The sequence below is a fragment of the Sinocyclocheilus anshuiensis genome, unplaced genomic scaffold (genome assembly GCF_001515605.1).
Source record: "Sinocyclocheilus anshuiensis isolate Anshui unplaced genomic scaffold, SAMN03320099.WGS_v1.1 scaffold75, whole genome shotgun sequence".
Classification (NCBI taxonomy): Eukaryota; Metazoa; Chordata; class Actinopteri; order Cypriniformes; family Cyprinidae; genus Sinocyclocheilus; species Sinocyclocheilus anshuiensis.
In genome coordinates this window covers 310,532-321,413 of record NW_015549634.1, presented here as the reverse complement: position 1 = coordinate 321,413, position 10,882 = coordinate 310,532, and the positions used below count along the sequence as shown (strand labels likewise).

Here is a 10,882-nt window from a genome sequence, read left to right as displayed (position 1 = left end):
ACTGTGCTTGATTGGCCAGCCAACATGCCTGACCTGAAGCCCATAATATGGAATCTATGGGATATTTTCAAGAGAAAGATGAGAAACAGTGGATCCGAGCTGATGCTCAATAGTCCTCAGCAGAGCCACAGGCGGATCGCTTCATGCCACACCTCACTGATGCTGGAGTTTGTGCTAAAGGAGCCCCGGCCAAGTACTGAGTGCAGAAATGAACATACAGTACTTTAAAGAACTTGAGCTTTTCTGTTTTGCAAACCCTTTTTTTGATTGATCTTAGGTAATATTCTAATATTTTGAGATACTGGATTTTTGACTTTCATGGGCTGTAAGCTCTAATCATCAAAATTAAAACAAAAAAAATGAAAAAATTAAAACAAAAAAACTTTTGAAATGTTTTACTTTACATGTAATGAATTTAGAATAAATGAAAGTTTCACTTTTTGAAATAAGTTACAAAAAAATAACTTTTTCACGATATTCTAATTTTTTGAGATGCACCTGTATATATATATATACAGGTGTATCTCATATATACTTGTAATTATATGTGAGTGTTATTATTGCTCTTCCTATTGCAAATCATTACATTTCCATGTACTCACATTAGCCGTATTGTTAGCATTCGTTTAAAGACACAGTAGACTTCTGCCAGAGGGAACAGACAGATTCTACAGACATTGTATTTTTGCGTGCAGAAAAGAAAAACAGCAGCCGAAGGGAGCGTGTAAATTTCCCTGTGGGCATCTTCAGCTAACAAACACTCGCAGGCCGCCAGACACCAACACACCAGCTGCTAATTAACCTGACAAACACACAGTAACCAGCAATTTACTAGCCAATAACAAGGCACAACAACTAATTCATCAGCAAACCTAAAGCTGCAGGGCATTCACAAACATGAGATCAGCATTTGATGTGTGCTCGGAAACTGAAGGAGGTTTCAGACGCCTTCTTTTGGACCAATATTAAGGCAGACTCGTGTCTATGTAGAGAAGGCAATGCTTAGTGAAAAAACAAACATTCATGATGGTGGACAAAGTGATAGAAATCTTTAATCAAACTTAAACTAAAAAAAAAACCAAATAAATTAATTACAAAAACATTTTTTTTTAAATGCCTTGGCAACTAACTGAAATAAAATAAGTTTAAGTACTAAAATTTTAAACTATTGTAAATCATTTCCTTAATTAAAAATAAAACAGAAATAAAATAAATATAAATATTCAAAGAAAAACAAACTTAATAAAATTTTGCCTTGACAACTAACTGAAATAATAATAATGAAAAAGTTTAATTTAAAGGACTAAAATGACTAAAAACTATAAAAAAAAATTTCCTTAGTTGAAATAAAGTAGAATTAAAATAAAGTGATAGAAATCTTTAATCAAACTTAAACTAAAAAAAAAACCAAATAAATTAATTACAAAAACATTTTTTTTTAAATGCCTTGGCAACTAACTGAAATAAAATAAGTTTAAGTACTAAAATTTTAAACTATTGTAAATCATTTCCTTAATTAAAAATAAAACAGAAATAAAATAAATATAAATATTCAAAGAAAAACAAACTTAATAAAATTTTGCCTTGACAACTAACTTAAATAATAATAATGAAAAAGTTTAATTTAAAGGACTAAAATGACTAAAAACTATAAAAAAAAATTTCCTTACTTGAAATAAAGTAGAATTAAAATAAAATATAAATATTAGTTAAAACAAAAATTAAACAAAACTCAGAAATGTTGCCTTAGCAACTAATTGAAATAAAAAAAAGTTGAAGGACTAAAATTAAATGTACTAAAACTAAAACTATTAGAAATTGTTTCCTTAATTAAAATAAAATAAAATAAAAACGGATGAAAAACTTAAACTTAAAACATACAAACAAACAAAAATAAAATGTACAAATAAACGTTTCCTTGGAAACTAACTGAATTTTTTTTTTTTTAAGTTACTGAAACTAAAACTATTAGAAATCATTTCCTTAATTGAAATTAAGTTAGAATAGTAGAACTAAAGTAGAAATAAAGTAAAATATAAATATTAGATGACAAAAAAAAAAAGCTAAACAGCAATATTTGAAGAAAAAAAAACTAAGCACATAACAAAATTACTAAAACTTAAACTAAAATTAAAAGTGAAAATATAAAAAGAAAAGCTAATTCAAAATGTTAATAAATACTGAACTTGTATATAATTAATACTAAAAATAACAAATTTTTGTTAGTTTAGTCACTACATTTAGGATACTGCCCGAGAAGACTGCTGTCTATGTAGGCAGCGCACTGCAAGGCCACTAACTAGATTCTGAAACAGCGCTTTGGAAAATCATAAAGTTCAGGCTATCAATTATCTGTCCAGACTCAAGGACAGTGTGACCTCTGACCTCTAGTCCACAGAGAAGCGCTCAGCAGTGCTACTGTAACCCTCACAGCAGAGGTCACGCTGGGATCTGACCCCAAAAACCTGTTCAATACCTGCAGAAGAGCTAAGAACAGCAGCGCAAACGCATCGTCTGTCAGCTCATAAATCAGCTCTAATTGGCCGTCCTACAGCAGTGCAGTCAGTGCTGTTGAGTTACAGTTTAATCAGACCAAACACAAACTCAAGAGAACAAACACACTTAATCATCACCAGATCTGAGAACATATTTAACATCAAAAGTCATTCTGTGTTTTATCTCATCATGAGCTTTGATCCCAGCTAACAGAGAAAGTTCTCACAACATTCACAAGCGGTTTTTAAATGTTATTTAAATGTTCGGACAAAACGTTCTTAAAGCTATGTTTATGGATCGTTCTTATCACAGTAAATTTCATATATGTTCTTCAAAAAACAACATTCTTTGAATATCCACATGACATTATTATTACTTTTTTAGAATGACTATATGCTTCTTATAACGTTGAGAAAACATTCTGAATTTTTAAGGTAAGTGGTTGCAAACAATTTATTTTAGCTACATTTAAAAAAAGTTGAAAGTCAGTCAACTAAATTTATTTAAATGTAGCTAAAATAAATTGATTACAACCACTTACCTTAAATGTTTTTTGTAAATTCAATGAATCATTTTTCTCAGTGTGATATAGTTACTGATACTGATTAGTTTTGTTTTACATTCAAATGTTTGGGGTAAGAGAAATTAATATGTTCTTCAAAAAACAACATTCTTTGAATATCCACATGACATTATTATTACTTTTTTAGAATGACTATATGCTTCTTATAACGTTGAGAAAACATTCTGAAATCAACATTCTTAAAATGTCCTTATGTTATTTGTACTTGATGAACATTCTCAATGTTGAAAGAAAACGTTTTTAGAATATTACATTTAAAAATGAACGTTCAAATAATGTTATATTTTGGGTGAAAATAAAACTTGTAAAACATTTAAGAAGCTTTTTTTATATAAACCTTTAAATAATGTTCTAATCACAACAAGAAAACTGGACATTTTAATGTTCTTAGATTATTAAAAATAAACATTCAAAAATTTGGATGAAAAAATCTGTGATTTGGCAGACAACCAAAATTACATTGAAAAAAATGATACATTTTTTTAAGGTAAGTGGTTGCAAACAATTTATTTTAGCTACATTTAAAAAAAGTTGAAAGTCAGTCAACTAAATTTATTTAAATGTAGCTAAAATAAATTGATTACAACCACTTACCTTAAATGTTTTTTGTAAATTCAATTAATAGTTTTTCTCAGTGTGATATAGTTACTGATACTGATTAGTTTTGTTGTACATTCAAATGTTTGGGGTAAGAGAAATTAATACTTTTATTCATCAAGGATGCATTACTGTTTTCAACATTGATAATAATCAGAAATGTTTCTTGAGCAGCAAATCAGCATATTAGAATGATTTCTGAAGATCATGTGACACTGAAGACTGGAGTAATGATGCTGAACATTCAGATTTGATCACAGAAATAAATTACAGTTTAACAGAGATTCACATAGAAAACAGTTATTTTACATTGTAATAATATTTCACAATTTTACTGTATTTTTGATCAAATAAATGCAGCCTTGGTGAGCAGAAGAGACTTCTTTTTTAAAAACATTTAGTGTATGTTTCGAGTCATTCTGATACCTGCTTCTAGTCGCTAATGATGACACTCATTCCTGGTATGAACCTGGCAGGTTTGAGGAGTCAGAGCTGATTTTTCAGAACTAAAATTGATGGAAATTGGCAAAAATAAAAAGGGTAAAATTGAGAACCAGCAGCTTGTCTGTGGAAAACACACACACACACACACACACACACACACACACACACACACACACACACCTGCCAGGAAAGCTTAGCAGATCTGTTTAATGACAGAAAGTTTGACAGATATTAAATGACATTACGTCAGAGCAAATACTCAGAACTACACACTGACTTCAGTCTCAGATTCACATCAACACCTGAAAAACATCAGAGCGAAAGTCCTTAATTCAAGTGTGTTTCTCGACCATTGAGGAAATATCGATGTTCTGCAGCCCAGTGTAAGTGAATGATCTGAGCCTGTGAGACACACAGTAACTACAGCACACACTCATTCATTAAACACTATGACAAATCTGAGAGTGTCAAACACAATGAGCAATCAGCTCACATCCATCACTGTCCCTCAGCTCTTTGTGCTCCTCTCTTCACCACACTCCCTCTCGCTCTCTCTGATGGAGTTCATCAATCATGTGTTCAGAGGAGAGACGGAGCCGCTGGCTCAGCATTTACACACACACACACACACACACAAACAGACACGCACACACACACACACACTGACAGAGATACACACACATGCACGCACACACACACACACACACACTCACACACACACACACGCACGCACGCACGCACACACTGACACGCACACACACGCACACACACACGCACGCACGCACGCACACACTGACACGCACACACACGCACACACACACGCACGCACGCACGCACACACTGACACGCACACACACGCACACACACACGCACGCACGCACGCACTCACCCACACACAGACACACACACACACACACACACACACACACACACAGTTACGCGCACACACTCAGGTGATCTTATTTCACAGTGTGTGTTTCTGTGTTTTGAAATCATAATCCTAATGTAACTTGACTGCTGCACTATAAAAAAAATACAGAGAAATTTACAGGGGGAAAAAACAGCAACTGTGCTTGCCAGAAAACTTGTAAAACAAAATATGGTAAAAATATTTGAAATGTTACAGATTGATCTAAAATTTACAGTAAAAACATTTTATTAACGGATACAATGTTAATATACCAAAGTACTATATCCTGTTTTGTAACAACTGAGAAAATACTAAAAGAAACAAGAAGAAACTAAAAACTAAGAAACATGTCTGTTTATATTTTTCCATCATAAATTATAAGATGATTTCCAAAAACTGTACATTGAACAGCATTTTACTGTAAAATTATATGAATTTTCACATTAGATCGATTACAGTTTTTCATTCTATATAGTAAGGGAACCTAATGCTAATCAATTAACAGTTTTTTCCTAAAATAATCATAATATCAAATAAATAAATAGTTAAACTAAATGAAAATTACAATTATAAATGACCATAACTAAATTAATTAATATATTAAAATTACTACTACAAATTAATGTAAAATAACTTAATATAAATTACTAAATAATAAAATAACAAAGTACTATAATTAAAATTACAATCGTAAGTATTGTAAATAAATGTTATTAATATTATTATAAATTAATATACATAAACTGAATGCAATTAATGGTTCTATAAATAAAAGTATCTGCCATAAATAAACCATGGTACTGAATAATATGGATAGTTTAAATAATATTTATTGTTTTATTCTGGCTCTGATAAGATGTGTATGTATGTGTATGTTTTACTGTACTGTTTTATGTTTTATGTTAGCGATTACCTGCCAACGGACCGCGGATGAAAACTAGCCATTGGCTAAATTCGGTACAATGCATGAAATAGAAACATTTATGTTGAAATTGCACATGGTCCCTTTTCAAATAAATTCTAATAATAACAATTCAGTGCATGGTTTTTTATCCATTAAAATCATTCATTGCATTCAATTTATATTTACTGTTTTACAGTAAATACTTTTTACTTTACTTTTGCATTATTGACACACTATCTTCCTATTTGATACTGTAAAGCTGCTTTGACACAATCTGTATTGTTAAAAGCGCTATTAAATAAAGGTGACTTGACTTGTAAAAATACATCAAATATCCTGTTAGATCTACCACAGTTTGTCACTGTATATAGGGAGGGAACTTAAAGTTAATCAATGAACAGATTTTTATTGTAGCATTTTTACAGTCTTTTACTGTTAAAATATAGGATTTTTTTTTTTACAGTTTTTTTTTCGCTAGTGTGCACTTCAAAACATAAAACTCAGAAGGAATTCAGTGCATGGCCTCGTCCACACATGGTCTGAATTTATCTTCTTGAGAATTAAGAGAAGAACCAGTGGAGAAAAATGTGATCGTCGTGATAAACGAAGAGCGAGAAAAGAAAAATAGAATCACAGACACAACATACATCATCAGAAACAGAGAGAGAGAGAGAGAGAGAGAGAGAGAGAGAGAGAGAGGGTTTGAGTTAAACTTCTCCAATTAATTCAGCTCTAACTGTGCTCTTTTGGTGGTTGTAAATATTACACTTTAAGAAATGTAATGTGATATATAGTCTGACCTTCCTTTGACTTACACTGATAGAATCTTCACTTTTCAAATGTATCCAGCAGTGATGACATCATCGCAGTATTTGCATACTGACTTCTGATTGGTCTTCATTCTCACAGTGTCACTGGGATAAAGCTGAACTTTGCTCTGATTCTGTGAAGGTGAATGTGGCAGGTCTTGACATGAGCGGCCCGCTGGCATCCGAAGACCTGCAGGATTTACCAGAGTCTCATTACTCTCTCAGATCAGGTTACATCCGTTTCTCACACAGAGACACAAACACACACATCCCTACAACAAATACAACTCACCCAATCCCTCATTAAAAAAAAGAAACTGATGATTTCAGGAAATGCATCCAGATAAAAAGTATAAATTAATATAATTAAAAATATATATTCATTTATAAAGTTATATTGTTTTAATTACAAATGTAATATAACAATACTTTTCAATCATACAAATTTAGTGCTGGGCAACGATTGAATAAAAACATATGCTAAATAAATAAATAAATTAATTAATTAAAAAACAAACAAATAAATAAATATAATTGAGATTCTATTATAATTTTTATTAAAATTTTGAATCCGTTTTTATTTTTATAAAATAAGCTTTTCTTAAGATGTCTATATAGCTTTTATTCATTTTTAGTTTTAGATTTTTTTTTTTTAGTACATCACGTCAAACTAAATGAAAATGAGAAAAGTTGCCTTGGCAGCTAGTGTAAATAAAATAAGTTTACTTTTCTATATATTTTATTTTAGTTAAAGTTTATTACAAGTAACTATTTTTTTTTTACAGTTTTAGTTAACTAGAATAACTCTGATCCATATTCCCATTAACTACGTATTCAAATTACATTTATTTACAATTATATTAATTATAATTATATATATTACTTTATTAACAAATTAACTATTTTATATTAATTAGTAATTGCAATTTTATTTTAATTAATGATATTAATTCATCAGTATTTGCATGGTACTCCCAGGTACCTCCATAAATACCATGGTACAGTGATTTTGATATCTGGAGCACTTGGATTTTATGCTGCATTCTGGGAATTTCTAGGAGGTGAATGAGTGAGTGATTTTGCCCTAGAAAGGCATGAGTTCTGTGCTTTCACGTGCCGCTTGAAACAGGCCTTTAATCCTGAAGCGTCTGATGATCAGTGTCCTGAGCCGCAGCGTGTAATTAAACCTGCTGAATGGCCTCAGAAGCTCTTAATGGCTCTGATAATGCTGGAGCTGTCAGGATCGGGACAGGTGAGGCCTGGAAAACACACAGAACAAAGACACGGCTGTCACACACACACAGATCCGGCCTGAAGACTGTGATTATGATGTCACTTTCTGACAGGCAGCAGCTGATTGGGTCGCGTTCGTTTCTCTGACTCCCGCCCGAACGCCTGTTAATAATCAATCAATGCAAACACACATGCACACGCTCCATCATACAAACCATGCATATACAACTATTCACTAAGACAAAAAAAATCTGTTGAACCTTTTTAGTGCTACTTTTAAATACTGAATTGATTCCATGTTCTCTGGATTCTCTCTGGATTGTTTGCACTGAGCTCACGCAATGCATCTTGGGAATGCATGAACTAAAAACAATATGAAAATGACTAAAATTGATATGTCAGTTGATATTGACAAACTAAAAAACAAAACAAACAACAACAAAAAAAGACAAAAAAAAACAAAAAAACACAAATTACCAAAACTTTAACTAAAGTTCAAATGAAAACACAAAATATAAAAAATGAAAATGGACTCAAAATATGAATAAACAATATAATAGTATCTAAATGATACTAAAATAACACTTTTATATATTTGATATATTTATTTGGCACTTTAATTTGGCAATAATTGCATTCAGTTTATATTCATTTATTATAAAAATGTGTTATATTAATTGATATTAATAATAGTTATATTTTATATCATTATTTTTATTTCAAATTTTAGATATATATTAAGTCATCTTACATTTATTTCTAATTGTAATTTTTATTATACTCGTTTATTTCTGTAATTTTAATTATATTAATTTTTCATTTTTATCTGTGCATGCATTCCCTGGGAATTGAACCTGTGTTATACAGTATATATGTTTGCAAAATAATAAATTGGAACGTTGCCTTAACGTTCAAACATTTTCTGAACATTCCAATTTAGCATTTTGCAAACATTACTTTTGAATGTTCTCTAAATGTTCTGAAACAAGTAGTAATAACGTTTTAAAAAAGTTAGATGAATGTCGGAAAAAAAAAAAACTCAGTGCATGATAGATAAATTATGTTACAATTTTGAAATGAACATTCTGTTAATGTTACTGGAAGAATGTTTTTGTCATGTTTTTGTAAAAATATTAATTACAATTACAAATTAATGCAATATAACTAATTAATCAAAATTACAATTATAAATTAATGCAAATTATAAAAAAATGTAAACTAAATGCAATTAATGGTTCTACAAATAAATGTTCTGAAAAAAATGTTATTTAAGATGAGCCAACATTGAACGAAATTTCTATTAATGTTACCGGAAGAATGGCTGTTCATAATTTCAATAGAACCTTTCCAGAATGTTCTAGCCACATTTCTGCGAACATTCCCTGTGTATGCAGGCGGTTCACTGGGTTTCAGGACGAGGCCATAAAAACAGTTCCTCACACAGGAAATGAACTGCTAATGCGATAAGATCTTGAAAGCGCGGCCGCTGACTGTATCTGTATCCAGTGAGGCCTGTATGTGTGTGTTTGATGAAGGCTGCTCTGTTGTGCTCCGATGCCTATCAGAACTCAAAACATCTGAGATCTGCATCATATAAAAGCTCTCATGACACCGTGAGCATCTTATCAGCTGATGCCGCACACAGCGGTTCTTTGTTTCAGCCGCGCGAGCGAGAGAAAGTGTTTGCCGTCTGCTTGCGAGCCGGTGGGTTTATTGCCCGCTGAGAGCTTGAGGATTCACGGAGAAGCTGTCATGTGATTTACATGCTTCCTGTTGCTCAAGACGATCAAGAGCGAGCGCTGGTGTTTGTGCTGACTCTCTGACCTCTGGCTGACCTCTGACAGGAATGCTGTGACTTTCAGAATCAACGTCAAATCAGAATCAACTGTTTGCTTTCCTGATGCATGTTCCTGCTCTCACAGTCAATGATTCATCAGCGCACGTCATTCCCAATAATAAAACCTGTTTGTCTTTGTAATCTCTTAATCAAAATATAATAACTTAGTCGCCAAACGTTTGGGGCCAGCAAGAATAAAAGAATGAAAGAAATGAACACTTTTATTCATCAAGGATGCATTCAATTCATCAAAAGTGACAGTAAAGACATTTATAATGTTAGAAAAGATTTCTCTTTCAAATAAATGCTGTTCTTTTGAACTTTCTATTTATCTGTGAATCATGAAAAATAAAATGTATTACAGTTTCCATTAAATATTGGGTAGCACAAATGTTTTCAACATTGATAATAATCAGAAATGTTTCTTGAGCAGCAGCATATTAGAATGATTTCTGAAGATCATGTGACACTGAAGACTGGAGTAATGATGCTGAAAATTCAGCTGCGCATCACAGAAATAAATTACAGTTGAACAGATATTCACAAAGAAAAAGCTATTTTAAATACTAATAATATTTCACAATTTTTACTGTATTTGTGATCAAATAAATGCATCTTTGGTGAGCAGAAATGTTATCAGACCACTTTTTGCAGAAACTACACTGGTTACTTCCATTGTAAGTGTACTAAAGTAACACAATTATTGTTTGCATTTACAAACTGAAGGACGGCACAAAATTGTCTTTTGTGGTAAACAACAGTACGGCACAAATGCTGACAGCAGATCTTCGGTTGTTACCAAACCCGTAACATTCCTGTAAGAGGTCAGTCTCAGTTCAGACGATCAGCGAGAGCGACAACAAGAGAGACGTGATTGAACTGATGGAGGGAATCTGAGCTGTCAACTGATCAAAGCACTCATGAACAGACATTAGCACAGGTGAGAGACACGTCTGCAGTCCCACCTGCTCAAGAACACACACACACGCACACACACACACACGCTCTCACACACACACACGCTCTCTCTCTCACACACACACACACACACACACACACACACACACAC

General features: G+C 32.1%; 1 long non-coding RNA gene across 1 annotated transcript in view; it reads right to left on the bottom strand.

Moving 5' to 3' along the window:
- The window catches only part of LOC107659667 (uncharacterized), a 9,634-nt gene extending 8,861 nt beyond the window's left edge, over positions 1 to 773 (bottom strand). Inside the window, exon 1 of the long non-coding RNA XR_001630937.1 lies at positions 603 to 773. This is a non-coding gene — a long non-coding RNA (uncharacterized LOC107659667). The remainder of the gene's footprint in view (positions 1 to 602) is intronic.
- Between the last annotated feature and the right edge of the window lie 10,109 nt (positions 774 to 10,882).